At 46.0% G+C, this 25,436-nt stretch overlaps 6 non-coding genes and 57 pseudogenes across 6 annotated transcripts; all 63 read left to right on the forward strand.

Moving 5' to 3' along the window:
- Window positions 1-252: 252 nt before the first annotated feature.
- Window positions 253-371, forward strand: LOC140277146 (5S ribosomal RNA; annotated as a pseudogene).
- Window positions 372-640: 269 nt separating this feature from the next.
- LOC140274020 (5S ribosomal RNA) lies at window positions 641-759 on the forward strand (annotated as a pseudogene).
- A 269-nt stretch (window positions 760-1,028) lies between these two features.
- Window positions 1,029-1,147, forward strand: LOC140288806 (5S ribosomal RNA; annotated as a pseudogene).
- Window positions 1,148-1,416: 269 nt separating this feature from the next.
- Window positions 1,417-1,535, forward strand: LOC140304664 (5S ribosomal RNA; annotated as a pseudogene).
- Window positions 1,536-1,805: 270 nt separating this feature from the next.
- LOC140290748 (5S ribosomal RNA) lies at window positions 1,806-1,924 on the forward strand (annotated as a pseudogene).
- A 269-nt stretch (window positions 1,925-2,193) lies between these two features.
- On the forward strand, window positions 2,194-2,312 carry LOC140294614 (5S ribosomal RNA; annotated as a pseudogene).
- A 269-nt stretch (window positions 2,313-2,581) lies between these two features.
- Window positions 2,582-2,700, forward strand: LOC140274365 (5S ribosomal RNA; annotated as a pseudogene).
- Window positions 2,701-2,969: 269 nt separating this feature from the next.
- On the forward strand, window positions 2,970-3,088 carry LOC140274032 (5S ribosomal RNA; annotated as a pseudogene).
- Window positions 3,089-3,357: 269 nt separating this feature from the next.
- On the forward strand, window positions 3,358-3,476 carry LOC140288807 (5S ribosomal RNA; annotated as a pseudogene).
- A 269-nt stretch (window positions 3,477-3,745) lies between these two features.
- Window positions 3,746-3,864, forward strand: LOC140298883 (5S ribosomal RNA). The gene has a single exon (XR_011914482.1). It is a non-coding gene; the product is annotated as a 5S ribosomal RNA (ribosomal RNA).
- Window positions 3,865-4,134: 270 nt separating this feature from the next.
- LOC140290749 (5S ribosomal RNA) lies at window positions 4,135-4,253 on the forward strand (annotated as a pseudogene).
- A 269-nt stretch (window positions 4,254-4,522) lies between these two features.
- On the forward strand, window positions 4,523-4,641 carry LOC140294615 (5S ribosomal RNA; annotated as a pseudogene).
- A 269-nt stretch (window positions 4,642-4,910) lies between these two features.
- On the forward strand, window positions 4,911-5,029 carry LOC140274376 (5S ribosomal RNA; annotated as a pseudogene).
- Window positions 5,030-5,298: 269 nt separating this feature from the next.
- LOC140274038 (5S ribosomal RNA) lies at window positions 5,299-5,417 on the forward strand (annotated as a pseudogene).
- Window positions 5,418-5,686: 269 nt separating this feature from the next.
- LOC140288810 (5S ribosomal RNA) lies at window positions 5,687-5,805 on the forward strand (annotated as a pseudogene).
- Window positions 5,806-6,074: 269 nt separating this feature from the next.
- Window positions 6,075-6,193, forward strand: LOC140298885 (5S ribosomal RNA). Its single transcript, XR_011914484.1, has one exon. It is a non-coding gene; the product is annotated as a 5S ribosomal RNA (ribosomal RNA).
- A 270-nt stretch (window positions 6,194-6,463) lies between these two features.
- LOC140288331 (5S ribosomal RNA) lies at window positions 6,464-6,582 on the forward strand (annotated as a pseudogene).
- Window positions 6,583-6,854: 272 nt separating this feature from the next.
- On the forward strand, window positions 6,855-6,973 carry LOC140289314 (5S ribosomal RNA; annotated as a pseudogene).
- A 657-nt stretch (window positions 6,974-7,630) lies between these two features.
- Window positions 7,631-7,749, forward strand: LOC140272247 (5S ribosomal RNA; annotated as a pseudogene).
- Window positions 7,750-8,018: 269 nt separating this feature from the next.
- LOC140299014 (5S ribosomal RNA) lies at window positions 8,019-8,137 on the forward strand. Its single transcript, XR_011914603.1, has one exon. It is a non-coding gene; the product is annotated as a 5S ribosomal RNA (ribosomal RNA).
- Window positions 8,138-8,406: 269 nt separating this feature from the next.
- LOC140289011 (5S ribosomal RNA) lies at window positions 8,407-8,525 on the forward strand (annotated as a pseudogene).
- Window positions 8,526-8,794: 269 nt separating this feature from the next.
- Window positions 8,795-8,913, forward strand: LOC140288811 (5S ribosomal RNA; annotated as a pseudogene).
- A 269-nt stretch (window positions 8,914-9,182) lies between these two features.
- On the forward strand, window positions 9,183-9,301 carry LOC140298886 (5S ribosomal RNA). The gene has a single exon (XR_011914485.1). It is a non-coding gene; the product is annotated as a 5S ribosomal RNA (ribosomal RNA).
- A 270-nt stretch (window positions 9,302-9,571) lies between these two features.
- On the forward strand, window positions 9,572-9,690 carry LOC140290752 (5S ribosomal RNA; annotated as a pseudogene).
- Window positions 9,691-9,959: 269 nt separating this feature from the next.
- Window positions 9,960-10,078, forward strand: LOC140294616 (5S ribosomal RNA; annotated as a pseudogene).
- A 269-nt stretch (window positions 10,079-10,347) lies between these two features.
- LOC140274398 (5S ribosomal RNA) lies at window positions 10,348-10,466 on the forward strand (annotated as a pseudogene).
- A 269-nt stretch (window positions 10,467-10,735) lies between these two features.
- On the forward strand, window positions 10,736-10,854 carry LOC140274044 (5S ribosomal RNA; annotated as a pseudogene).
- A 269-nt stretch (window positions 10,855-11,123) lies between these two features.
- On the forward strand, window positions 11,124-11,242 carry LOC140288812 (5S ribosomal RNA; annotated as a pseudogene).
- Window positions 11,243-11,511: 269 nt separating this feature from the next.
- Window positions 11,512-11,631, forward strand: LOC140317812 (5S ribosomal RNA; annotated as a pseudogene).
- Window positions 11,632-11,901: 270 nt separating this feature from the next.
- Window positions 11,902-12,020, forward strand: LOC140290753 (5S ribosomal RNA; annotated as a pseudogene).
- Window positions 12,021-12,289: 269 nt separating this feature from the next.
- On the forward strand, window positions 12,290-12,408 carry LOC140303652 (5S ribosomal RNA; annotated as a pseudogene).
- Window positions 12,409-12,680: 272 nt separating this feature from the next.
- On the forward strand, window positions 12,681-12,799 carry LOC140290865 (5S ribosomal RNA; annotated as a pseudogene).
- Window positions 12,800-13,456: 657 nt separating this feature from the next.
- Window positions 13,457-13,575, forward strand: LOC140272252 (5S ribosomal RNA; annotated as a pseudogene).
- Window positions 13,576-13,844: 269 nt separating this feature from the next.
- On the forward strand, window positions 13,845-13,963 carry LOC140317039 (5S ribosomal RNA; annotated as a pseudogene).
- Window positions 13,964-14,232: 269 nt separating this feature from the next.
- Window positions 14,233-14,351, forward strand: LOC140274049 (5S ribosomal RNA; annotated as a pseudogene).
- A 269-nt stretch (window positions 14,352-14,620) lies between these two features.
- Window positions 14,621-14,739, forward strand: LOC140288813 (5S ribosomal RNA; annotated as a pseudogene).
- Window positions 14,740-15,008: 269 nt separating this feature from the next.
- On the forward strand, window positions 15,009-15,127 carry LOC140300058 (5S ribosomal RNA; annotated as a pseudogene).
- Window positions 15,128-15,396: 269 nt separating this feature from the next.
- On the forward strand, window positions 15,397-15,515 carry LOC140274054 (5S ribosomal RNA; annotated as a pseudogene).
- Window positions 15,516-15,784: 269 nt separating this feature from the next.
- On the forward strand, window positions 15,785-15,903 carry LOC140288814 (5S ribosomal RNA; annotated as a pseudogene).
- A 269-nt stretch (window positions 15,904-16,172) lies between these two features.
- On the forward strand, window positions 16,173-16,291 carry LOC140298887 (5S ribosomal RNA). The gene has a single exon (XR_011914486.1). It is a non-coding gene; the product is annotated as a 5S ribosomal RNA (ribosomal RNA).
- A 270-nt stretch (window positions 16,292-16,561) lies between these two features.
- Window positions 16,562-16,680, forward strand: LOC140290754 (5S ribosomal RNA; annotated as a pseudogene).
- A 269-nt stretch (window positions 16,681-16,949) lies between these two features.
- On the forward strand, window positions 16,950-17,068 carry LOC140294617 (5S ribosomal RNA; annotated as a pseudogene).
- A 269-nt stretch (window positions 17,069-17,337) lies between these two features.
- LOC140274409 (5S ribosomal RNA) lies at window positions 17,338-17,456 on the forward strand (annotated as a pseudogene).
- Window positions 17,457-17,725: 269 nt separating this feature from the next.
- Window positions 17,726-17,844, forward strand: LOC140274058 (5S ribosomal RNA; annotated as a pseudogene).
- A 269-nt stretch (window positions 17,845-18,113) lies between these two features.
- Window positions 18,114-18,232, forward strand: LOC140288816 (5S ribosomal RNA; annotated as a pseudogene).
- A 269-nt stretch (window positions 18,233-18,501) lies between these two features.
- On the forward strand, window positions 18,502-18,620 carry LOC140298888 (5S ribosomal RNA). Its single transcript, XR_011914487.1, has one exon. It is a non-coding gene; the product is annotated as a 5S ribosomal RNA (ribosomal RNA).
- A 270-nt stretch (window positions 18,621-18,890) lies between these two features.
- LOC140290755 (5S ribosomal RNA) lies at window positions 18,891-19,009 on the forward strand (annotated as a pseudogene).
- Window positions 19,010-19,278: 269 nt separating this feature from the next.
- Window positions 19,279-19,397, forward strand: LOC140294618 (5S ribosomal RNA; annotated as a pseudogene).
- A 269-nt stretch (window positions 19,398-19,666) lies between these two features.
- Window positions 19,667-19,785, forward strand: LOC140278599 (5S ribosomal RNA; annotated as a pseudogene).
- A 269-nt stretch (window positions 19,786-20,054) lies between these two features.
- Window positions 20,055-20,173, forward strand: LOC140296037 (5S ribosomal RNA; annotated as a pseudogene).
- Window positions 20,174-20,442: 269 nt separating this feature from the next.
- LOC140302719 (5S ribosomal RNA) lies at window positions 20,443-20,561 on the forward strand (annotated as a pseudogene).
- A 272-nt stretch (window positions 20,562-20,833) lies between these two features.
- LOC140289500 (5S ribosomal RNA) lies at window positions 20,834-20,952 on the forward strand (annotated as a pseudogene).
- A 269-nt stretch (window positions 20,953-21,221) lies between these two features.
- LOC140276397 (5S ribosomal RNA) lies at window positions 21,222-21,340 on the forward strand (annotated as a pseudogene).
- A 269-nt stretch (window positions 21,341-21,609) lies between these two features.
- On the forward strand, window positions 21,610-21,728 carry LOC140277162 (5S ribosomal RNA; annotated as a pseudogene).
- A 272-nt stretch (window positions 21,729-22,000) lies between these two features.
- On the forward strand, window positions 22,001-22,119 carry LOC140311821 (5S ribosomal RNA; annotated as a pseudogene).
- Window positions 22,120-22,388: 269 nt separating this feature from the next.
- Window positions 22,389-22,507, forward strand: LOC140273033 (5S ribosomal RNA; annotated as a pseudogene).
- Window positions 22,508-22,776: 269 nt separating this feature from the next.
- LOC140296666 (5S ribosomal RNA) lies at window positions 22,777-22,895 on the forward strand (annotated as a pseudogene).
- Window positions 22,896-23,167: 272 nt separating this feature from the next.
- On the forward strand, window positions 23,168-23,286 carry LOC140308310 (5S ribosomal RNA; annotated as a pseudogene).
- A 269-nt stretch (window positions 23,287-23,555) lies between these two features.
- LOC140296930 (5S ribosomal RNA) lies at window positions 23,556-23,674 on the forward strand (annotated as a pseudogene).
- Window positions 23,675-23,946: 272 nt separating this feature from the next.
- LOC140293559 (5S ribosomal RNA) lies at window positions 23,947-24,065 on the forward strand (annotated as a pseudogene).
- A 269-nt stretch (window positions 24,066-24,334) lies between these two features.
- LOC140273041 (5S ribosomal RNA) lies at window positions 24,335-24,453 on the forward strand (annotated as a pseudogene).
- Window positions 24,454-24,722: 269 nt separating this feature from the next.
- Window positions 24,723-24,840, forward strand: LOC140293480 (5S ribosomal RNA; annotated as a pseudogene).
- Window positions 24,841-25,109: 269 nt separating this feature from the next.
- On the forward strand, window positions 25,110-25,227 carry LOC140289591 (5S ribosomal RNA; annotated as a pseudogene).
- The last annotated feature ends 209 nt before the right edge of the window (window positions 25,228-25,436 follow it).

Consider the following 25,436-nt stretch of genomic DNA (forward strand, 5'->3'; position numbering starts at 1 on the left):
CTGCATGTCTTTTGTTGCAACGTCTGATCACCCTGTGACACATGAGGAAGTTGATCATCTTCAGCTGCTGCTGCTGCTTTGTTGGCAGACATGAAGTGATCTGAGAGTCTCAGTTTCAGCTCCAGAGAATAATCACATCAAGGAGGAAGATGTGCCCACTAAGAGTCAGCCTTTCTCGGCAATTATCTGGTTACATAGAGGAAGTGTATGATTCCAGTACCTATATAATACACATTTGTACCAGATATTGTTGCTTACAGCCACACCACCCTGAATAAGCTCGACCTCGTCTGATCTCGGAAGCCAAGCAGGGTTGGGCCTGGTTAGTTCTTGAATGGGAGACTGCTTGCGAATACCAGGTGCTGTAAGCTTTTTCTCTTCTCTCTACAACCTGCATGTCTTTTGTTGCAATGTCTTATCACCCTGTGACACATGAGGAAGTTGGTCATCTTCAGCTTCTGCCGCTTTGTTGGCAGACACGAAGTGATCTGAGAGTCTCATTTTCAGCTGGAGAAAATTATCACGTCAGGGAACAAGATGTGCCCACTATATATCAGCCTTTTTCGGCAATTATCTTGTTACATAGAGGAACCATATGATTCCATTGCCTATATAATGCACATTTGTCACAGAGATTGTTGCTTACGGCCAAACCACCCTGAATATGTCTGACCTCGTTTGATCTCAGAAGCCAAGGAGGGTTGGGCCTGGTTAGTACTTTGATGAGAGACCGCTTGGGAATACCAGGTGCTGTAAGCTTTTTCTCTTCTCTCTACCACCTGCATGTCTTTTGTTGCAACGTCTGATCGCCCTGTGACACATGAGGAAGTTGGTCATCTTCAGCTGCTGCTGCTTTGTTGGCAGACACAAAGTGATCTGAGAGTCTCAGTTTCAGTTGCAGAGAATGATCACATCAGAGAAGATGATTTACCCGCTACACATCAGCTTTTCTCGGCAATTATCTGGTTGCATAGAGGAACCGTATGATTCCAGTACCTATATAATGGACATTTGTCAGAGACATTGCTGCTTACGGCCACACCACCCGGAACATGCCTGACCTCGTCTGATCTCGGAAGCCAAGCAGGGTTGGGCCTGGTTAGTACTTGGATGGGAGACCGCTTGGGATTATCAGGTGATGTAAGCTTTTTCTCTTCTCTCAACCACCTGCATGTCTTTTGTTGCAACGTCTGATCACCCTGTGACACATGAGGAAGTTGGTCATCTTCATTTTCTGCTGCTTTGTTGGCAGACACGAAGTGATCTTAGAGTCTCATTTTCAGCTGGAGAAAATGATCACGTCAGGGAACAAGATGTGCCCACTACATATCAGCCTTTCTTGGCAATTATATGGTTGCATAGAGGAACCGTATGATTCCAGTACCTATATAATGCACATTTGTCACAGACATTGTTACTTACGGCCACACCACCCTGAATATGCCCAACCTTGTCTGATCTTGGAAGCCAAGCACGGTTGGGCCTGGTTAGTACTTGGATGGGAGACCGCTTGGGAATACCAGGTGCTGTAAGCTTTTTCTCTTCTCTCAACCACCTGCATGTCTTTTGTTGCAACGTCTGATCACCCTGTGACACATGAGGAAGTTGGTCATCTTCAGCTGCTGCTGCTTTGTTGGCAGACACGAAGTGATCTTAGAGTCTCATTTTCAGCTGGAGAAAATTATCACGTCAGGGAACAAGATGTGCCCACTATATATCAGCCTTTTTTTGGCAATTATCTTGTTACATAGAGGAACCATATGATTCCATTGCCTATATAATGCACATTTGTCACAGAGATTGTTGCTTACGGCCAAACCACCCTGAATATGTCTGACCTCGTCTGATCTCAGAAGCCAAGGAGGGTTGGGCCTGGTTAGTACTTTGATGAGAGACTGCTTGGGAATACCAGGTGCTGTAAGCGTTTTCTCTTCTCTCTACAACCTGCATGTCTTTTGTTGCAACGTCTGATCACCCTGTGACACATGAGGAAGTTGGTCATCTTCAGCTGCTGCTGCTTTGTTGGAAGACACGAAGTGATCTGAGAGTCTCAGTTTCAGCTGAAGAGAATAATCACGTCAGGGAAGAAGATGTGCCCACTACACATCAGCCTTTCTCAGCAATTATCTGGTTACATAGAGGAACCGTATGATTCCTGTACTAATATAATGCACTTTTGTCAGACACATTGTTGCTTACGGCCACACCACCCTGAACATACCCGCCCTCGTCTGATCTCGGAAGCCAAGCAGCGTTGAGCCTGCTTAGTACTTGGATGGGAGACTGCTTGGGAATACCAGGTGCTGTAAGTGTTTTCTCTTCTCTCTACAACCTGCATGTCTTTTGTTGCAACATCTGATCACCCTGTGACACATGAGGAAGTTGGTCATCTTCAGCTGCTCCTGCTTTGTTGGCTGACACAAAGTGATCTGAGAGTCTCAGTTTCAGTTGCAGAGAATGATCACATCAGAGAAGATGATTTGCCCGCTACACATCAGCCTTTCTCGGCAATTATCTGGTTGCATAGAGGAACCGTATGATTCCAGTACCTATATAATGCACATTTGTCACAGACATTGTTACTTACGGCCACACCACCCTGAATATGCCCGACCTCGTCTGATCTCAGAACCCAAGCAGGGTTGGGCCTTGTTAGTACTTGGATGGGAGACCGCTTGGGAATACCAGGTGCTGTAAGCTTTTTCTCTTCTCTCAACCACCTGCATGTCTTTTGTTGCAACGTCTGATCACCCTGTGACACATGAGGAAGTTGGTCATCTTCAGCTGCTGCTGCTTTGTTGGCAGACACGAAGTGATCTTAGAGTCTCATTTTCAGCTGGAGAAAATTATCACGTCAGGGAACAAGATGTGCCCACTATATATCAGCCTTTTTCGGCAATTATCTTGTTACATAGAGGAACCATATGATTCCATTGCCTATATAATGCACATTTGTCACAGAGATTGTTGCTTACGGCCAAACCACCCTGAATATGTCTGACCTCGTTTGATCTCAGAAGCCAAGGAGGGTTGGGCCTGGTTAGTACTTTGATGAGAGACCGCTTGGGAATACCAGGTGCTGTAAGCTTTTTCTCTTCTCTCTACCACCTGCATGTCTTTTGTTGCAACGTCTGATCGCCCTGTGACACATGAGGAAGTTGGTCATCTTCAGCTGCTGCTGCTTTGTTGGCAGACACAAAGTGATCTGAGAGTCTCAGTTTCAGTTGCAGAGAATGATCACATCAGAGAAGATGATTTACCCGCTACACATCAGCTTTTCTCGGCAATTATCTGGTTGCATAGAGGAACCGTATGATTCCAGTACCTATATAATGCACATTTGTCAGAGACATTGCTGCTTACGGCCACACCACCCGGAACATGCCTGACCTCGTCTGATCTCGGAAGCCAAGCAGGGTTGGGCCTGGTTAGTACTTGGATGGGAGACCGCTTGGGATTATCAGGTGATGTAAGCTTTTTCTCTTCTCTCAACCACCTGCATGTCTTTTGTTGCAACGTCTGATCACCCTGTGACACATGAGGAAGTTGGTCATCTTCATTTTCTGCTGCTTTGTTGGCAGACACGAAGTGATCTTAGAGTCTCATTTTCAGCTGGAGAAAATGATCACGTCAGGGAACAAGATGTGCCCACTACATATCAGCCTTTCTTGGCAATTATATGGTTGCATAGAGGAACCGTATGATTCCAGTACCTATATAATGCACATTTGTCACAGACATTGTTACTTACGGCCACACCACCCTGAATATGCCCAACCTCGTCTGATCTTGGAAGCCAAGCACGGTTGGGCCTGGTTAGTACTTGGATGGGAGACCGCTTGGGAATACCAGGTGCTGTAAGCTTTTTCTCTTCTCTCAACCACCTGCATGTCTTTTGTTGCAACGTCTGATCACCCTGTGACACATGAGGAAGTTGGTCATCTTCAGCTGCTGCTGCTTTGTTGGCAGACACGAAGTGATCTTAGAGTCTCATTTTCAGCTGGAGAAAATTATCACGTCAGGGAACAAGATGTGCCCACTATATATCAGCCTTTTTTTGGCAATTATCTTGTTACATAGAGGAACCATATGATTCCATTGCCTATATAATGCACATTTGTCACAGAGATTGTTGCTTACGGCCAAACCACCCTGAATATGTCTGACCTCGTCTGATCTCAGAAGCCAAGGAGGGTTGGGCCTGGTTAGTACTTTGATGAGAGACTGCTTGGGAATACCAGGTGCTGTAAGCGTTTTCTCTTCTCTCTACAACCTGCATGTCTTTTGTTGCAACGTCTGATCACCCTGTGACACATGAGGAAGTTGGTCATCTTCAGCTGCTGCTGCTTTGTTGGAAGACACGAAGTGATCTGAGAGTCTCAGTTTCAGCTGAAGAGAATAATCACGTCAGGGAAGAAGATGTGCCCACTACACATCAGCCTTTCTCAGCAATTATCTGGTTACATAGAGGAACCGTATGATTCCTGTACTAATATAATGCACTTTTGTCAGACACATTGTTGCTTACGGCCACACCACCCTGAACATACCCGCCCTCGTCTGATCTCGGAAGCCAAGCAGCGTTGAGCCTGCTTAGTACTTGGATGGGAGACTGCTTGGGAATACCAGGTGCTGTAAGTGTTTTCTCTTCTCTCTACAACCTGCATGTCTTTTGTTGCAACATCTGATCACCCTGTGACACATGAGGAAGTTGGTCATCTTCAGCTGCTCCTGCTTTGTTGGCTGACACAAAGTGATCTGAGAGTCTCAGTTTCAGTTGCAGAGAATGATCACATCAGAGAAGATGATTTGCCCGCTACACATCAGCCTTTCTCGGCAATTATCTGGTTGCATAGAGGAACCGTATGATTCCAGTACCTATATAATGCACATTTGTCACAGACATTGTTACTTACGGCCACACCACCCTGAATATGCCCGACCTCGTCTGATCTCAGAACCCAAGCAGGGTTGGGCCTTGTTAGTACTTGGATGGGAGACCGCTTGGGAATACCAGGTGCTGTAAGCTTTTTCTCTTCTCTCAACCACCTGCATGTCTTTTGTTGCAACGTCTGATCACCCTGTGACACATGAGGAAGTTGGTCATCTTCAGCTGCTGCTGCTTTGTTGGCAGACACGAAGTGATCTTAGAGTCTCATTTTCAGCTGGAGAAAATTATCACGTCAGGGAACAAGATGTGCCCACTATATATCAGCCTTTTTCGGCAATTATCTTGTTACATAGAGGAACCATATGATTCCATTGCCTATATAATGCACATTTGTCACAGAGATTGTTGCTTACGGCCAAACCACCCTGAATATGTCTGACCTCGTTTGATCTCAGAAGCCAAGGAGGGTTGGGCCTGGTTAGTACTTTGATGAGAGACCGCTTGGGAATACCAGGTGCTGTAAGCTTTTTCTCTTCTCTCTACCACCTGCATGTCTTTTGTTGCAACGTCTGATCGCCCTGTGACACATGAGGAAGTTGGTCATCTTCAGCTGCTGCTGCTTTGTTGGCAGACACAAAGTGATCTGAGAGTCTCAGTTTCAGTTGCAGAGAATGATCACATCAGAGAAGATGATTTACCCGCTACACATCAGCTTTTCTCGGCAATTATCTGGTTGCATAGAGGAACCGTATGATTCCAGTACCTATATAATGCACATTTGTCAGAGACATTGCTGCTTACGGCCACACCACCCGGAACATGCCTGACCTCGTCTGATCTCGGAAGCCAAGCAGGGTTGGGCCTGGTTAGTACTTGGATGGGAGACCGCTTGGGATTATCAGGTGATGTAAGCTTTTTCTCTTCTCTCAACCACCTGCATGTCTTTTGTTGCAACGTCTGATCACCCTGTGACACATGAGGAAGTTGGTCATCCTCATTTTCTGCTGCTTTGTTGGCAGACACGAAGTGATCTTAGAGTCTCATTTTCAGCTGGAGAAAATGATCACGTCAGGGAACAAGATGTGCCCACTACATATCAGCCTTTCTTGGCAATTATATGGTTGCATAGAGGAACCGTATGATTCCAGTACCTATATAATGCACATTTGTCACAGACATTGTTACTTACGGCCACACCACCCTGAATATGCCCAACCTCGTCTGATCTTGGAAGCCAAGCACGGTTGGGCCTGGTTAGTACTTGGATGGGAGACCGCTTGGGAATACCAGGTGCTGTAAGCTTTTTCTCTTCTCTCAACCACCTGCATGTCTTTTGTTGCAACGTCTGATCACCCTGTGACACATGAGGAAGTTGGTCATCTTCAGCTGCTGCTGCTTTGTTGGCAGACACGAAGTGATCTTAGAGTCTCATTTTCAGCTGGAGAAAATTATCACGTCAGGGAACAAGATGTGCCCACTATATATCAGCCTTTTTTTGGCAATTATCTTGTTACATAGAGGAACCATATGATTCCATTGCCTATATAATGCACATTTGTCACAGAGATTGTTGCTTACGGCCAAACCACCCTGAATATGTCTGACCTCGTCTGATCTCAGAAGCCAAGGAGGGTTGGGCCTGGTTAGTACTTTGATGAGAGACTGCTTGGGAATACCAGGTGCTGTAAGCTTTTTCTCTACTCTCTACCACCTTCATGTCTTTTGTGGCAACGTCTGATCCTCCTGTGACACATGAGGAAGTTGGTCATCTTCAGCTGCTTTTGCGTCTTTGTTGGCAGACACGAAGTGATCTGAGAGTGTCAATTTCAGCTGCAGAGAATAATCACATCAGGGAAGAAGATGTGCCCACTACAAGTCAGCCTTTCTGGGAAATTATCTGGTTACATAGAGGAAGTGTATGATTCCAGTACCTATATAATGCACATTTGTCACAGATATTGTTGCTTACGGCCACACCACCCTGAATAAGCCCGACCTTGTCTGATCTTGGAAGTCAAGCAGGTTTGGGCCTGGTTAGTACTTGGATGGAAGACTGCTTGGGAATACCAGGTGCTGTAAGCTTTTTCTCTTCTCTCTACCACCTGCATGTCTTTTGTTGCAACGTCTGATCACCCTGTGACACATGAGGAAGTTGGTCATCTTCAGCTGCTGCTGCTTTGTTGGCAGACACAAAGTGATCTGAGAGTCTCATTTTCAGCTGGAGAGAATTATCACGTCAGGGAAGAAGATGTGCCCACTACATATCAGCCTTTCTCGGCAATTATCTGGTTACATAGAGGAAGTGTATGATTCCATTGCCTATATAATGCACATTTGTCACAGAGATTGTTACTTACGGACAAACCACCCTGAATATGTCTGACCTTGTCTGATCTCGGAAGCCAAGGAGGGCTGGTTCTGGTTAGTACTTTGATGGGACACCGCTTGGGAATACCAGGTGATGTAATCTTTTTCTCTTCTCTCTACCACCTGCATGTATTTTGTTGCAACGTCTGATCGCCCTGTGACACATGAGGAAGTTGGTCATCTTCAGCTGCTGCTGCTTTGTTGGCAGACACGAAGTGATCTGAGAGTCTCATTTTCAGCTGGAGAGAATAATCACGTCAGGGAAGAAGATGTGTCCACTATTTATCAGCCTTTCTCTGCAATTATCTGGTTATATAGAGGAAACGTATGATTCCAGTACCTATACAATTTACATTTGTCAGAGACATTGTTGCTTACGGCCACACCACCCTGAATATGCCCGACCTCGTCTGATCTCGAAAGCCAAGCAGGGTTGTGCCTGGTTAGTACTTGGATGGGAGACCGCTTGGGATTATCAGGTGCTGTAAGCTTTTTCTCTTCTCTCAACCACCTGCATGTCTTTTGTTGCAACGTCTGATCACCCTGTGACACATGAGGAAGTTGGTCATCTTCATTTTCTGCTGCTTTGTTGGCAGACACGAAGTGATCTTAAAGTCTCATTTTCAGCTGGAGAAAATTATCACGTCAGGGAACAAGATGTGCCCACTACATATCAGCCTTTCTTGGCAATTATATGGTTGCATAGAGGAACCGTATGATTCCAGTACCTATATAATGCACATTTGTCACAAACATTGTTACTTACGGCCACACCACCCGGAATATGCCCAACCTCGTCTGATCTTGGAAGCCAAGCAGGGTTGGGCCTGGTTAGTACTTGGATGGGAGACCGCTTGGGAATACCAGGTGCTGTAAGCTTTTTCTCTTCTCTCAACCACCTGCATGTCTTTTGTTGCAACGTCTGATCACCCTGTGACACATGAGGAAGTTGGTCATCTTCAGCTGCTGCTGCTTTGTTGGCAGACACGAAGTGATCTTAGAGTCTCATTTTCAGCTGGAGAAAATTATCACGTCAGGGAACAAGATGTGCCCACTATATATCAGCCTTTTTCGGCAATTATCTTGTTACATAGAGGAACCATATGATTCCATTGCCTATATAATGCACATTTGTCACAGAGATTGTTGCTTACGGCCAAACCACCCTGAATATGTCTGACCTCGTTTGATCTCAGAAGCCAAGGAGGGTTGGGCCTGGTGAGTACTTTGATGAGAGACCGCTTGGGAATACCAGGTGCTGTAAGCTTTTTCTCTTCTCTCTACCACCTGCATGTCTTTTGTTGCAACGTCTGATCGCCCTGTGACACATGAGGAAGTTGGTCATCTTCAGCTGCTGCTGCTTTGTTGGCAGACACAAAGTGATCTGAGAGTCTCAGTTTCAGTTGCAGAGAATGATCACATCAGAGAAGATGATTTAGCCGCTACACATCAGCTTTTCTCGGCAATTATCTGGTTGCATAGAGGAACCGTATGATTCCAGTACCTATATAATGGACATTTGTCAGAGACATTGCTGCTTACGGCCACACCACCCGGAACATGCCTGACCTCGTCTGATCTCGGAAGCCAAGCAGGGTTGGGCCTGGTTAGTACTTGGATGGGAGACCGCTTGGGATTATCAGGTGATGTAAGCTTTTTCTCTTCTCTCAACCACCTGCATGTCTTTTGTTGCAACGTCTGATCACCCTGTGACACATGAGGAAGTTGGTCATCTTCATTTTCTGCTGCTTTGTTGGCAGACACGAAGTGATCTTAGAGTCTCATTTTCAGCTGGAGAAAATGATCACGTCAGGGAACAAGATGTGCCCACTACATATCAGCCTTTCTTGGCAATTATATGGTTGCATAGAGGAACCGTATGATTCCAGTACCTATATAATGCACATTTGTCACAGACATTGTTACTTACGGCCACACCACCCTGAATATGCCCAACCTCGTCTGATCTTGGAAGCCAAGCACGGTTGGGCCTGGTTAGTACTTGGATGGGAGACCGCTTGGGAATACCAGGTGCTGTAAGCTTTTTCTCTTCTCTCAACCACCTGCATGTCTTTTGTTGCAACGTCTGATCACCCTGTGACACATGAGGAAGTTGGTCATCTTCAGCTGCTGCTGCTTTGTTGGCAGACACGAAGTGATCTTAGAGTCTCATTTTCAGCTGGAGAAAATTATCACGTCAGGGAACAAGATGTGCCCACTATATATCAGCCTTTTTTTGGCAATTATCTTGTTACATAGAGGAACCATATGATTCCATTGCCTATATAATGCACATTTGTCACAGAGATTGTTGCTTACGGCCAAACCACCCTGAATATGTCTGACCTCGTCTGATCTCAGAAGCCAAGGAGGGTTGGGCCTGGTTAGTACTTTGATGAGAGACTGCTTGGGAATACCAGGTGCTGTAAGCGTTTTCTCTTCTCTCTACAACCTGCATGTCTTTTGTTGCAACGTCTGATCACCCTGTGACACATGAGGAAGTTGGTCATCTTCAGCTGCTGCTGCTTTGTTGGAAGACACGAAGTGATCTGAGAGTCTCAGTTTCAGCTGAAGAGAATAATCACGTCAGGGAAGAAGATGTGCCCACTACACATCAGCCTTTCTCAGCAATTATCTGGTTACATAGAGGAACCGTATGATTCCTGTACTAATATAATGCACTTTTGTCAGACACATTGTTGCTTACGGCCACACCACCCTGAACATACCCGCCCTCGTCTGATCTCGGAAGCCAAGCAGCGTTGAGCCTGCTTAGTACTTGGATGGGAGACTGCTTGGGAATACCAGGTGCTGTAAGTGTTTTCTCTTCTCTCTACAACCTGCATGTCTTTTGTTGCAACATCTGATCACCCTGTGACACATGAGGAAGTTGGTCATCTTCAGCTGCTCCTGCTTTGTTGGCTGACACAAAGTGATCTGAGAGTCTCAGTTTCAGTTGCAGAGAATGATCACATCAGAGAAGATGATTTGCCCGCTACACATCAGCCTTTCTCGGCAATTATCTGGTTGCATAGAGGAACCGTATGATTCCAGTACCTATATAATGCACATTTGTCACAGACATTGTTACTTACGGCCACACCACCCTGAATATGCCCGACCTCGTCTGATCTCAGAACCCAAGCAGGGTTGGGCCTTGTTAGTACTTGGATGGGAGACCGCTTGGGAATACCAGGTGCTGTAAGCTTTTTCTCTTCTCTCAACCACCTGCATGTCTTTTGTTGCAACGTCTGATCACCCTGTGACACATGAGGAAGTTGGTCATCTTCAGCTGCTGCTGCTTTGTTGGCAGACACGAAGTGATCTTAGAGTCTCATTTTCAGCTGGAGAAAATTATCACGTCAGGGAACAAGATGTGCCCACTATATATCAGCCTTTTTCGGCAATTATCTTGTTACATAGAGGAACCATATGATTCCATTGCCTATATAATGCACATTTGTCACAGAGATTGTTGCTTACGGCCAAACCACCCTGAATATGTCTGACCTCGTTTGATCTCAGAAGCCAAGGAGGGTTGGGCCTGGTTAGTACTTTGATGAGAGACCGCTTGGGAATACCAGGTGCTGTAAGCTTTTTCTCTTCTCTCTACCACCTGCATGTCTTTTGTTGCAACGTCTGATCGCCCTGTGACACATGAGGAAGTTGGTCATCTTCAGCTGCTGCTGCTTTGTTGGCAGACACAAAGTGATCTGAGAGTCTCAGTTTCAGTTGCAGAGAATGATCACATCAGAGAAGATGATTTACCCGCTACACATCAGCTTTTCTCGGCAATTATCTGGTTGCATAGAGGAACCGTATGATTCCAGTACCTATATAATGCACATTTGTCAGAGACATTGCTGCTTACGGCCACACCACCCGGAACATGCCTGACCTCGTCTGATCTCGGAAGCCAAGCAGGGTTGGGCCTGGTTAGTACTTGGATGGGAGACCGCTTGGGATTATCAGGTGATGTAAGCTTTTTCTCTTCTCTCAACCACCTGCATGTCTTTTGTTGCAACGTCTGATCACCCTGTGACACATGAGGAAGTTGGTCATCTTCATTTTCTGCTGCTTTGTTGGCAGACACGAAGTGATCTTAGAGTCTCATTTTCAGCTGGAGAAAATGATCACGTCAGGGAACAAGATGTGCCCACTACATATCAGCCTTTCTTGGCAATTATATGGTTGCATAGAGGAACCGTATGATTCCAGTACCTATATAATGCACATTTGTCACAGACATTGTTACTTACGGCCACACCACCCTGAATATGCCCAACCTCGTCTGATCTTGGAAGCCAAGCACGGTTGGAGCCTGGTTAGTACTTGGATGGGAGACCGCTTGGGAATACCAGGTGCTGTAAGCTTTTTCTCTTCTCTCAACCACCTGCATGTCTTTTGTTGCAACGTCTGATCACCCTGTGACACATGAGGAAGTTGGTCATCTTCAGCTGCTGCTGCTTTGTTGGCAGACACGAAGTGATCTTAGAGTCTCATTTTCAGCTGGAGAAAATTATCACGTCAGGGAACAAGATGTGCCCACTATATATCAGCCTTTTTTTGGCAATTATCTTGTTACATAGAGGAACCATATGATTCCATTGCCTATATAATGCACATTTGTCACAGAGATTGTTGCTTACGGCCAAACCACCCTGAATATGTCTGACCTCGTCTGATCTCAGAAGCCAAGGAGGGTTGGGCCTGGTTAGTACTTTGATGAGAGACTGCTTGGGAATACCAGGTGCTGTAAGCGTTTTCTCTTCTCTCTACAACCTGCATGTCTTTTGTTGCAACGTCTGATCACCCTGTGACACATGAGGAAGTTGGTCATCTTCAGCTGCTGCTGCTTTGTTGGAAGACACGAAGTGATCTGAGAGTCTCAGTTTCAGCTGAAGAGAATAATCACGTCAGGGAAGAAGATGTGCCCACTACACATCAGCCTTTCTCAGCAATTATCTGGTTACATAGAGGAACCGTATGATTCCTGTACTAATATAATGCACTTTTGTCAGAGACATTGCTGCTTACGGCCACACCACCCGGAACATGCCTGACCTCGTCTGATCTTGGAAGCCAAGCAGGGTTGGGCCTGGTTAGTACTTGCATGGGAGACCACTTGGGAATACCAGGTGCTGTAAGCTTTTTCTCTACTCTCTACCACCTTCATGTCTTTTGTGGCAACGTCTGATCCTCCTGTGACACATGAGGAAGTTGGTCATCTTCAGCTGCTTTTGCGTCTTTGTTGGCAGACACGAAGTGATCTGAGAGTGTCAATTTCAGCTGCAGAGAATAATCACATCAGGGAAGAAGATGTGCCCACTACAAGTCAGCCTTTCTGGGCAATTATCTGGTTACATAGAGGAAGTGTATGATTCCAGTACCTATATAATGCACATTTGTCACAGATATTGTTGCTTACGGCCACACCACCCTGAATAAGCCCGACCTTGTCTGATCTTGGAAGTCAAGCAGGTTTGGGCCTGGTTAGTACTTGGATGGAAGACTGCTTGAGAATACCAGGTGCTGTAAGCTTTTTCTCTTCTCTCTACCACCTGCATGTCTTTTGTTGCAACGTCTGATCACCCTGTGACACATGAGGAAGTTGGTCATCTTCAGCTGCTGCTGCTTTGTTGGCAGACACAAAGTGATCTGAGAGTCTCATTTTCAGCTGGAGAGAATTATCACGTCAGGGAAGAAGATGTGCCCACTACATATCAGCCTTTCTCGGCAATTATCTGGTTACATAGAGGAAGTGTATGATTCCATTGCCTATATAATGCACATTTGTCACAGAGATTGTTACTTACGGACAAACCACCCTGAATATGTCTGACCTTGTCTGATCTCGGAAGCCAAGGAGGGCTGGTTCTGGTTAGTACTTTGATGGGACACCGCTTGGGAATACCAGGTGATGTAATCTTTTTCTCTTCTCTCTACCACCTGCATGTATTTTGTTGCAACGTCTGATCGCCCTGTGACACATGAGGAAGTTGGTCATCTTCAGCTGCTGCTGCTTTGTTGGCAGACACGAAGTGATCTGAGAGTCTCATTTTCAGCTGGAGAGAATAATCACGTCAGGGAAGAAGATGTGTCCACTATTTATCAGCCTTTCTCTGCAATTATCTGGTTATATAGAGGAAACGTATGATTCCAGTACCTATACAATTTACATTTGTCAGAGACATTGTTGCTTACGGCCACACCACCCTGAATATGCCCGACCTCGTCTGATCTCGAAAGCCAAGCAGGGTTGTGCCTGGTTAGTACTTGGATGGGAGACCGCTTGGGATTATCAGGTGCTGTAAGCTTTTTCTCTTCTCTCAACCACCTGCATGTCTTTTGTTGCAACGTCTGATCACCCTGTGACACATGAGGAAGTTGGTCATCTTCATTTTCTGCTGCTTTGTTGGCAGACACGAAGTGATCTTAAAGTCTCATTTTCAGCTGGAGAAAATTATCACGTCAGGGAACAAGATGTGCCCACTACATATCAGCCTTTCTTGGCAATTATATGGTTGCATAGAGGAACCGTATGATTCCAGTACCTATATAATGCACATTTGTCACAAACATTGTTACTTACGGCCACACCACCCGGAATATGCCCAACCTTGTCTGATCTTGGAAGCCAAGCAGGGTGGGGCCTGGTTAGTACTTGGATGGGAGACCGCTTGGGAATACCAGGTGCTGTAAGCTTTTTCTCTTCTCTCAACCACCTGCATGTCTTTTGTTGCAACGTCTGATCACCCTGTGACACATGAGGAAGTTGGTCATCTTCAGCTGCTGCTGCTTTGTTGGCAGACACGAAGTGATCTTAGAGTCTCATTTTCAGCTGGAGAAAATTATCACGTCAGGGAACAAGATGTGCCCACTATATATCAGCCTTTTTCGGCAATTATCTTGTTACATAGAGGAACCATATGATTCCATTGCCTATATAATGCACATTTGTCACAGAGATTGTTGCTTACGGCCAAACCACCCTGAATATGTCTGACCTCGTTTGATCTCAGAAGCCAAGGAGGGTTGGGCCTGGTTAGTACTTTGATGAGAGACCGCTTGGGAATACCAGGTGCTGTAAGCTTTTTCTCTTCTCTCTACCACCTGCATGTCTTTTGTTGCAACGTCTGATCGCCCTGTGACACATGAGGAAGTTGGTCATCTTCAGCTGCTGCTGCTTTGTTGGCAGACACAAAGTGATCTGAGAGTCTCAGTTTCAGTTGCAGAGAATGATCACATCAGAGAAGATGATTTACCCGCTACACATCAGCTTTTCTCGGCAATTATCTGGTTGCATAGAGGAACCGTATGATTCCAGTACCTATATAATGCACATTTGTCAGAGACATTGCTGCTTACGGCCACACCACCCGGAACATGCCTGACCTCGTCTGATCTCGGAAGCCAAGCAGGGTTGGGCCTGGTTAGTACTTGGATGGGAGACCGCTTGGGATTATCAGGTGATGTAAGCTTTTTCTCTTCTCTCAACCACCTGCATGTCTTTTGTTGCAACGTCTGATCACCCTGTGACACATGAGGAAGTTGGTCATCTTCATTTTCTGCTACTTTGTTGGCAGACACGAAGTGATCTTAGAGTCTCATTTTCAGCTGGAGAAAATGATCACGTCAGGGAACAAGATGTGCCCACTACATATCAGCCTTTCTTGGCAATTATATGGTTGCATAGAGGAACCGTATGATTCCAGTACCTATATAATGCACATTTGTCACAAACATTGTTACTTACGGCCACACCACCCGGAATATGCCCAACCTCGTCTGATCTTGGAAGCCAAGCAGGGTGGGGCCTGGTTAGTACTTGGATGGGAGACCGCTTGGGAATACCAGGTGCTGTAAGCTTTTTCTCTTCTCTCAACCACCTGCATGTCTTTTGTTGCAACGTCTGATCACCCTGTGACACATGAGGAAGTTGGTCATCTTCAGCTGCTGCTGCTTTGTTGGCAGACACGAAGTGATCTTAGAGTCTCATTTTCAGCTGGAGAAAATTATCACGTCAGGGAACAAGATGTGCCCACTATATATCAGCCTTTTTCGGCAATTATCTTGTTACATAGAGGAACCATATGATTCCATTGCCTATATAATGCACATTTGTCACAGAGATTGTTGCTTACGGCCAAACCACCCTGAATATGTCTGACCTCGTTTGATCTCAGAAGCCAAGGAGGGTTGGGCCTGGTTAGTACTTTGATGAGAGACCGCTTGGGAATACCAGGTGCTGTAAGCTTTTTCTCTTCTCTCTACCACCTGCATGTCTTTTGTTGCAACGTCTGATCGCCCTGTGACACATGAGGAAGTTGGTCATCTTCAGCTGCTGCTGCTTTGTTGGCAGACACAAAGTGATCTGAGAGTCTCAGTTTCAGTTGCAGAGAATGATCACATCAGAGAAGATGATTTACCCGCTACACATCAGCTTTTCTCGGCAATTATCTGGTTGCATAGAGGAACCGTATGATTCCAGTACCTATATAATGCACATTTGTCAGAGACATTGCTGCTTACGGCCACACCACCCGGAACATGCCTGACCTCGTCTGATCTCGGAAGCCAAGCAGGGTTGGGCCTGGTTAGTACTTGGATGGGAGACCGCTTGGGATTATCAGGTGATGTAAGCTTTTTCTCTTCTCTCAACCACCTGCATGTCTTTTGTTGCAACGTCTGATCACCCTGTGACACATGAGGAAGTTGGTCATCTTCATTTTCTGCTACTTTGTTGGCAGACACGAAGTGATCTTAGAGTCTCATTTTCAGCTGGAGAAAATGATCACGTCAGGGAACAAGATGTGCCCACTACATATCAGCCTTTCTTGGCAATTATATGGTTGCATAGAGGAACCGTATGATTCCAGTACCTATATAATGCACATTTGTCACAGACATTGTTACTTACGGCCACACCACCCTGAATATGCCCAACCTCGTCTGATCTTGGAAGCCAAGCACGGTTGGGCCTGGTTAGTACTTGGATGGGAGACCGCTTGGGAATACCAGGTGCTGTAAGCTTTTTCTCTTCTCTCAACCACCTGCATGTCTTTTGTTGCAACGTCTGATCACCCTGTGACACATGAGGAAGTTGGTCATCTTCAGCTGCTGCTGCTTTGTTGGCAGACACGAAGTGATCTTAGAGTCTCATTTTCAGCTGGAGAAAATTATCACGTCAGGGAACAAGATGTGCCCACTATATATCAGCCTTTTTTTGGCAATTATCTTGTTACATAGAGGAACCATATGATTCCATTGCCTATATAATGCACATTTGTCACAGAGATTGTTGCTTACGGCCAAACCACCCTGAATATGTCTGACCTCGTCTGATCTCAGAAGCCAAGGAGGGTTGGGCCTGGTTAGTACTTTGATGAGAGACTGCTTGGGAATACCAGGTGCTGTAAGCGTTTTCTCTTCTCTCTACAACCTGCATGTCTTTTGTTGCAACGTCTGATCACCCTGTGACACATGAGGAAGTTGGTCATCTTCAGCTGCTGCTGCTTTGTTGGAAGACACGAAGTGATCTGAGAGTCTCAGTTTCAGCTGAAGAGAATAATCACGTCAGGGAAGAAGATGTGCCCACTACACATCAGCCTTTCTCAGCAATTATCTGGTTACATAGAGGAACCGTATGATTCCTGTACTAATATAATGCACTTTTGTCAGACACATTGTTGCTTACGGCCACACCACCCTGAACATACCCGCCCTCGTCTGATCTCGGAAGCCAAGCAGCGTTGAGCCTGCTTAGTACTTGGATGGGAGACTGCTTGGGAATACCAGGTGCTGTAAGTGTTTTCTCTTCTCTCTACAACCTGCATGTCTTTTGTTGCAACATCTGATCACCCTGTGACACATGAGGAAGTTGGTCATCTTCAGCTGCTCCTGCTTTGTTGGCTGACACAAAGTGATCTGAGAGTCTCAGTTTCAGTTGCAGAGAATGATCACATCAGAGAAGATGATTTGCCCGCTACACATCAGCCTTTCTCGGCAATTATCTGGTTGCATAGAGGAACCGTATGATTCCAGTACCTATATAATGCACATTTGTCACAGACATTGTTACTTACGGCCACACCACCCTGAATATGCCCGACCTCGTCTGATCTCAGAACCCAAGCAGGGTTGGGCCTTGTTAGTACTTGGATGGGAGACCGCTTGGGAATACCAGGTGCTGTAAGCTTTTTCTCTTCTCTCAACCACCTGCATGTCTTTTGTTGCAACGTCTGATCACCCTGTGACACATGAGGAAGTTGGTCATCTTCAGCTGCTGCTGCTTTGTTGGCAGACACGAAGTGATCTTAGAGTCTCATTTTCAGCTGGAGAAAATTATCACGTCAGGGAACAAGATGTGCCCACTATATATCAGCCTTTTTCGGCAATTATCTTGTTACATAGAGGAACCATATGATTCCATTGCCTATATAATGCACATTTGTCACAGAGATTGTTGCTTACGGCCAAACCACCCTGAATATGTCTGACCTCGTTTGATCTCAGAAGCCAAGGAGGGTTGGGCCTGGTTAGTACTTTGATGAGAGACCGCTTGGGAATACCAGGTGCTGTAAGCTTTTTCTCTTCTCTCTACCACCTGCATGTCTTTTGTTGCAACGTCTGATCGCCCTGTGACACATGAGGAAGTTGGTCATCTTCAGCTGCTGCTGCTTTGTTGGCAGACACAAAGTGATCTGAGAGTCTCAGTTTCAGTTGCAGAGAATGATCACATCAGAGAAGATGATTTACCCGCTACACATCAGCTTTTCTCGGCAATTATCTGGTTGCATAGAGGAACCGTATGATTCCAGTACCTATATAATGCACATTTGTCAGAGACATTGCTGCTTACGGCCACACCACCCGGAACATGCCTGACCTCGTCTGATCTCGGAAGCCAAGCAGGGTTGGGCCTGGTTAGTACTTGGATGGGAGACCGCTTGGGATTATCAGGTGATGTAAGCTTTTTCTCTTCTCTCAACCACCTGCATGTCTTTTGTTGCAACGTCTGATCACCCTGTGACACATGAGGAAGTTGGTCATCTTCATTTTCTGCTGCTTTGTTGGCAGACACGAAGTGATCTTAGAGTCTCATTTTCAGCTGGAGAAAATGATCACGTCAGGGAACAAGATGTGCCCACTACATATCAGCCTTTCTTGGCAATTATATGGTTGCATAGAGGAACCGTATGATTCCAGTACCTATATAATGCACATTTGTCACAGACGTTGTTACTTACGGCCACACCACCCTGAATATGCCCAACCTCGTCTGATCTTGGAAGCCAAGCACGGTTGGGCCTGGTTAGTACTTGGATGGGAGACCGCTTGGGAATACCAGGTGCTGTAAGCTTTTTCTCTTCTCTCAACCACCTGCATGTCTTTTGTTGCAACGTCTGATCACCCTGTGACACATGAGGAAGTTGGTCATTTTCAGCTGCTGCTGCTTTGTTGGCAGACACGAAGTGATCTTAGAGTCTCATTTTCAGCCGGAGAAAATTATCACGTCAGGGAACAAGATGTGCCCACTATATATCAGCCTTTTTTTGGCAATTATCTTGTTACATAGAGGAACCATATGATTCCATTGCCTATATAATGCACATTTGTCACAGAGATTGTTGCTTACGGCCAAACCACCCTGAATATGTCTGACCTCGTCTGATCTCAGAAGCCAAGGAGGGTTGGGCCTGGTTAGTACTTTGATGAGAGACTGCTTGGGAATACCAGGTGCTGTAAGCGTTTTCTCTTCTCTCTACAACCTGCATGTCTTTTGTTGCAACGTCTGATCACCCTGTGACACATGAGGAAGTTGGTCATCTTCAGCTGCTGCTGCTTTGTTGGAAGACACGAAGTGATCTGAGAGTCTCAGTTTCAGCTGAAGAGAATAATCACGTCAGGGAAGAAGATGTGCCCACTACACATCAGCCTTTCTCAGCAATTATCTGGTTACATAGAGGAACCGTATGATTCCTGTACTAATATAATGCACTTTTGTCAGACACATTGTTGCTTACGGCCACACCACCCTGAACATACCCGCCCTCGTCTGATCTCGGAAGCCAAGCAGCGTTGAGCCTGCTTAGTACTTGGATGGGAGACTGCTTGGGAATACCAGGTGCTGTAAGTGTTTTCTCTTCTCTCTACAACCTGCATGTCTTTTGTTGCAACATCTGATCACCCTGTGACACATGAGGAAGTTGGTCATCTTCAGCTGCTCCTGCTTTGTTGGCTGACACAAAGTGATCTGAGAGTCTCACTTTCAGTTGCAGAGAATGATCACATCAGAGAAGATGATTTGCCCGCTACACATCAGCCTTTCTCGGCAATTATCTGGTTGCATAGAGGAACCGTATGATTCCAGTACCTATATAATGCACATTTGTCAGAGACATTGTTGCTTACGGCCACACCACCCTGAATAAGCCAGACCTCGTCTGATCTCGGAAGCCAAGCAGGGTTGGGCCTGGTTTGTACTTGGATGGAAGACCTCTTCGGAATACCAGGTGTTGTAAGCTTTTTCTCTTCTCTCTACCACCTGCATGTCTTTTGTTGCAACGTCTGATCACCCTGTGACACGTGAAGAAGTTGGTCATCTTCAGCTGCTGCTGCTTTGTTGATAGACACAAGGTGATCTGAGAGTCTCAGTTTCAGCTGAAGAGAATAATCACATCAAGGAGGAAGATGAACCCACTACAAGTCAGCCTTTTTCGGCAATTATCTGGTTACACAGAGGAAGTGTATGATTCCAGTACCTATATAATGCACATTTGTCACCGATATAGTTGCTTACGGCCACACCACCCTGAATAAGCCCGACCTCGTCTGATCTCGGAAGCCAAGCAGGGTTGCGCCTGGTTAGTGCTTGAATAGTAGACCGCTTGGGAATACCAGGTGCCTTAAGCTTTTTATCTTCTCTCTACCACCTGCATGTCTTTTGTTGCAACGTCTGATCACCCTGTGACACATGAGGAAGTTGGTCATCTTCAGCTTCTGCTGCTTTGTTGGCAGACACGAAGTGATCTGAGAGTCTCAGTTTCAGCTGAAGAGAATGATCACATCAGAGAAGATGATATGCCCGCTACACATCAGCCTTTCTCGGCAATTATCTGGTTGCATAGAGGAACCGTATGATTCCAGTACCTATATAATGCACATTTGTCAGAGACATTGTTGCTTATGGCCACACCACCCTGAACATGCCCGACCTCATCTGATCTCGGAAGCCAAGCAGGGTTGAGCCTGCTTAGTACTTGGATGGGAGACTGCTTGGGAATACCAGGTGCTGTAAGCTTCTTCTCTTCTCTCTACCACCTGCATGTCTTTTCTTGCAACGTCTGATCATCCTGTGACACATGAGGAAGTTGGTCATCTTCAGCAGCTGCTGCTTCTTTGTTGTTAGACACGAAGTGATCTGAGAGTCTCGGTTTCAGCTGCAGAGAATAATCACATCAGGGAAGAAGATGTGCCCACTACAAGTCAGCCTTTCTCTGCAATTATCTGGTTACATAGAAGAAGTGTATGATTCCAGTACCTATATAATGCACATTTGTCACAGCTATTGTTGCTTACGGCCGCACCACCCTGAATATGCCCGACCTCGTCTGATCTTGGAAGCCAAGGAGGGTTGGGCGTGGTTAGTACTTGGATGGAAGACCTCTTGGGAATACCAGGTGCTGTAAGCTTTTTCTCTTCTCTCTACCACCTGCATGTCTTTTGTTGCAACGTCTGATCACCCTGTGACACATGAGGAAGTTGGTCATCTTCAGCTGCTGCTGCTTTGTTGGCTGACACGAAGTGATCTGAGAGTCTCAGTTTCAGTTGCAGAGAATGATCACATCAGAGAAGATGATATGCCCGCTACACATCAGCCTTTCTCTGCAATTATCTGGGTGCATAGAGGAACCGTATGATTCCAGTACCTATATAATGCACATTTGTCAGAGACATTGTTGCTTACGGCCACACAACCCTGAACATGCCCGACCTCGTCTGATCTCGGAAGCCAAGCAGGGTTGGGCCTGGTTTGTACTTGGATGGAAGACCTCTTCGGAATACCAGGTGTTGTAAGCTTTTTCTCTTCTCTCTACCACCTGCATGTCTTTTGTTGCAATGTCTGATCACCCTGTGACACATGAGGAAGTTGGTCATCTTCAGCTTCTGCTGCTTTGTTGGCAGACACAAAGTGATCTGAGAGTCTCAGTTTCAGCTCGAGAGAATAATCACGTCAGGGAAGAAGATGTGCCCACTACTTATCAGCCTTTCTCGGCAATTATCTGGTTGCATAGAGGAACCGTATGATTCCAGTACCTATATAATGCACATTTGTAAGAGACATTGTTGCTTACGGCCACACCACCCTGAACATGCCCGACCTCGTCTGATCTCGGAAGCCAAGCAGGGTTGAGCCTGCTTATTACTTGGATGGGAGACTACTTGGGAATACCAGGTGCTGTAAGCTTCTTCTCTTCTCTCTACCACCTGCATGTCTTTTGTTGCAACGTCTGATCATCCTGTGACACATGAGGAAGTTGGTCATCTTCAGCAGCTGCTGCTTCTTTGTTGTTAGACACGAAGTGATCTGAGAGTCTCAGTTTCAGCTGCAGAGAATAATCACATCAGGGAAGAAGATTTGCCCACTACAAGTCAGCCTTTCTCTGCAATTATCTGGTTACATAGAAGAAGTGTATGATTCCAGTACCTATATAATGCACATTTGTCACAGCTATTGTTGCTTACGGCCGCACCACCCTGAATATGCCCGACCTCGTCTGATCTTGGAAGCCAAGGAGGGTTGGGCCTGGTTAGTACTTGGATGGAAGACCTCTTGGGAATACCAGGTGCTGTAAGCTTTTTCTCTTCTCTCTACCACCTGCATGTCTTTTGTTGCAACGTCTGATCACCCTGTGACACATGAGGAAGTTGGTCATCTTCAGCTGCTGCTGCTTTGTTGGCAGACACGAAGTGATCTGAGAGTCTCAGTTTCAGCTGCAGAGAATGATCACATCAGGGAAGAAGATGTGCCCATAACAAGTGAGCCTTTCTCGGAAATTATCTGGTTACATAGAGGAAGTGTATGATTCCAGTACTTATATAATGCACATTTGTCACAGACATTGTTACTTTCGGCCACACCACCCTGAATATGCCCGACCTCGTCTGATCTCGGAAGCTAAGGAGGGTTGGGCCTGGTTAGTACTTCAATGGGAGACTGCTTGGGAATACCAGGTGCTGTAAGCGTTTTCTCTTCTCTCTACAACCTGCATGTCTTTTGTTGCAACGTCTGATCACCCTGTGACACATGAGGAAGTTGGTCATCTTCAGCTGCTGCTGCTTTGTTGGAAGACACGAAGTGATCTGAGAGTCTCAGTTTCAGCTGAAGAGAATAATCACGTCAGGGAACAAGATGTGCCCACTACATATCAGCCTTTCTTGGCAATTATATGGTTGCATAGAGGAACCGTATGATTCCTGTACTTATATAATGCACATTTGTCACAGACATTGTTGCTTACGGCCACACCACCCTCAATATGCCTGACCTCGTCTGATCTCGGAAGCCAAGCAGGGTTGGTTCTGGTTAGTACTTGGGTGGGAGACTGCTTGAAAATACCATTTGCTGTAAGCTTTTTCTCTTCTCTCTACAACCTGCATGTCTTTTGTTGCAACGTCTGATCACCCTGTGACACATGAGGAAGTTGATCATCTTCAGCTGCTGCTGCTGCTTTGTTGGCAGACATGAAGTGATCTGAGAGTCTCAGTTTCAGCTCCAGAGAATAATCACATCAAGGAGGAAGATGTGCCCACTAAGAGTCAGCCTTTCTCGGCAATTATCTGGTTACATAGAGGAAGTGTATGATTCCAGTACCTATATAATACACATTTGTACCAGATATTGTTGCTTACAGCCACACCACCCTGAATAAGCTCGACCTCGTCTGATCTCGGAAGCCAAGCAGGGTTGGGCCTGGTTAGTTCTTGAATGGGAGACCGCTTGCGAATACCAGGTGCTGTAAGCTTTTTCTCTTCTCTCTACAACCTGCATGTCTTTTGTTGCAATGTCTGATCACCCTGTGACACATGAGGAAGTTGGTCATCTTCAGCTTCTGCTGCTTTGTTGGCAGACACAAAGTGATCTGAGAGTCTCAGTTTCAGCTCGAGAGAATAATCACGTCAGGGAAGAAGATGTGCCCACTACTTATCAGCCTTTCTCGGCAATTATCTGGTTGCATAGAGGAACCGTATGATTCCAGTACCTATATAATGCACATTTGTCAGAGACATTGTTGCTTACGGCCACACCACCCTGAACATGCCCGACCTCGTCTGATCTCGGAAGCCAAGCAGGGTTGAGCCTGCTTAGTACTTGGATGGGAGACTACTTGGGAATACCAGGTGCTGTAAGCTTCTTCTCTTCTCTCTACCACCTGCATGTCTTTTGTTGCAACGTCTGATCATCCTGTGACACATGAGGAAGTTGGTCATCTTCAGCAGCTGCTGCTTCTTTGTTGTTAGACACGAAGTGATCTGAGAGTCTCAGTTTCAGCTGCAGAGAATAATCACATCAGGGAAGAAGATGTGCCCACTACAAGTCAGCCTTTCTCTGCAATTATCTGGTTACATAGAAGAAGTGTATGATTCCAGTACCTATATAATGCACATTTGTCACAGCTATTGTTGCTTACGGCCGCACCACCCTGAATATGCCCGACCTCGTCTGATCTTGGAAGCCAAGGAGTTTTGGGCCTGGTTAGTACTTGGATGGAAGACCTCTTGGGAATACCAGGTGCTGTAAGCTTTTTCTCTTCTCTCTACCACCTGCATGTCTTTTGTTGCAACGTCTGATCACCCTGTGACACATGAGGAAGTTGGTCATCTTCAGCTGCTGCTGCTTTGTTGGCAGACACGAAGTGATCTGAGAGTCTCAGTTTCAGCTGCAGAGAATGATCACATCAGGGAAGAAGATGTGCCCATAACAAGTGAGCCTTTCTCGGAAATTATCTGGTTACATAGAGGAAGTGTATGATTCCAGTACTTATATAATGCACATTTGTCACAGACATTGTTACTTTCGGCCACACCACCCTGAATATGCCCGACCTCGTCTGATCTCGGAAGCTAAGGAGGGTTGGGCCTGGTTAGTACTTCAATGGGAGACTGCTTGGGAATACCAGGTGCTGTAAGCGTTTTCTCTTCTCTCTACAACCTGCATGTCTTTTGTTGCAACGTCTGATCACCCTGTGACACATGAGGAAGTTGGTCATCTTCAGCTGCTGCTGCTTTGTTGGAAGACACGAAGTGATCTGAGAGTCTCAGTTTCAGCTGAAGAGAATAATCACGTCAGGGAAGATGATGTGCCCACTACACATCAGCCTTTCTCAGCAATTATCTGGTTACATAGAGGAACCGTATGATTCCTGTACTTATATAATGCACATTTGTCACAGACATTGTTGCTTACGGCCACACCACCCTCAATATGCCTGACCTCGTCTGATCTCGGAAGCCAAGCACGGTTGGCCTGGTTAGTACTTGGGTGGGAGACTGCTTGGGAATACCAGGTGCTGTAAGCTTTATCTCTTCTCTGGACCACCTGAATGTCTTTTGTTGCAACGTCTGATCACCCTGTGACACATGAGGAAGTTAGTCATCTTCAGCTTCTGCTGCTTTGTTGGCAGACACGAATTGATCTGAGAGTCTCAGTTTCAGCTGCAGAGAATAATCACGTCAGGGAAGAAGATGTGCCCACTACACATAAGCCTTTCTCTGCAATTATCTGGTTACATAGAGGAACCGTATGATTCCAGTACCTATATAATGCACATTTGTCACAGACATTGTCGCTTACGGCCACACCACCCTGAACATGCCTGACCTCGTCTGATCTCGGAAGCCAAGCACGGTTGGCCTGGTTAGTACTTGGGTGGGAGACTGCTTGGGAATACCAGGTGCTGTAAGCTTTATCTCTTCTCTGGACCACCCGAATGTCTTTTGTTGCAACGTCTGATCACCCTGTGACACATGAGGAAGTTGGTCATCTTCAGCTTCTGCTGCTTTGTTGGCAGACACGAAGTGATCTGAGAGTCTCAGTTTCAGCTGCAGAGAATAATCACGTCAGGGAAGAAGATGTGCCCACTACACATAAGCCTTTCTCTGCAATTATCTGGTT

The sequence above is a fragment of the Leuresthes tenuis genome, unplaced genomic scaffold (assembly GCF_036924035.1).
Source record: "Leuresthes tenuis unplaced genomic scaffold, fLeuTen1.0.hap1 SCAF_1, whole genome shotgun sequence".
Lineage (NCBI taxonomy): Eukaryota > Metazoa > Chordata > Actinopteri > Atheriniformes > Atherinopsidae > Leuresthes > Leuresthes tenuis.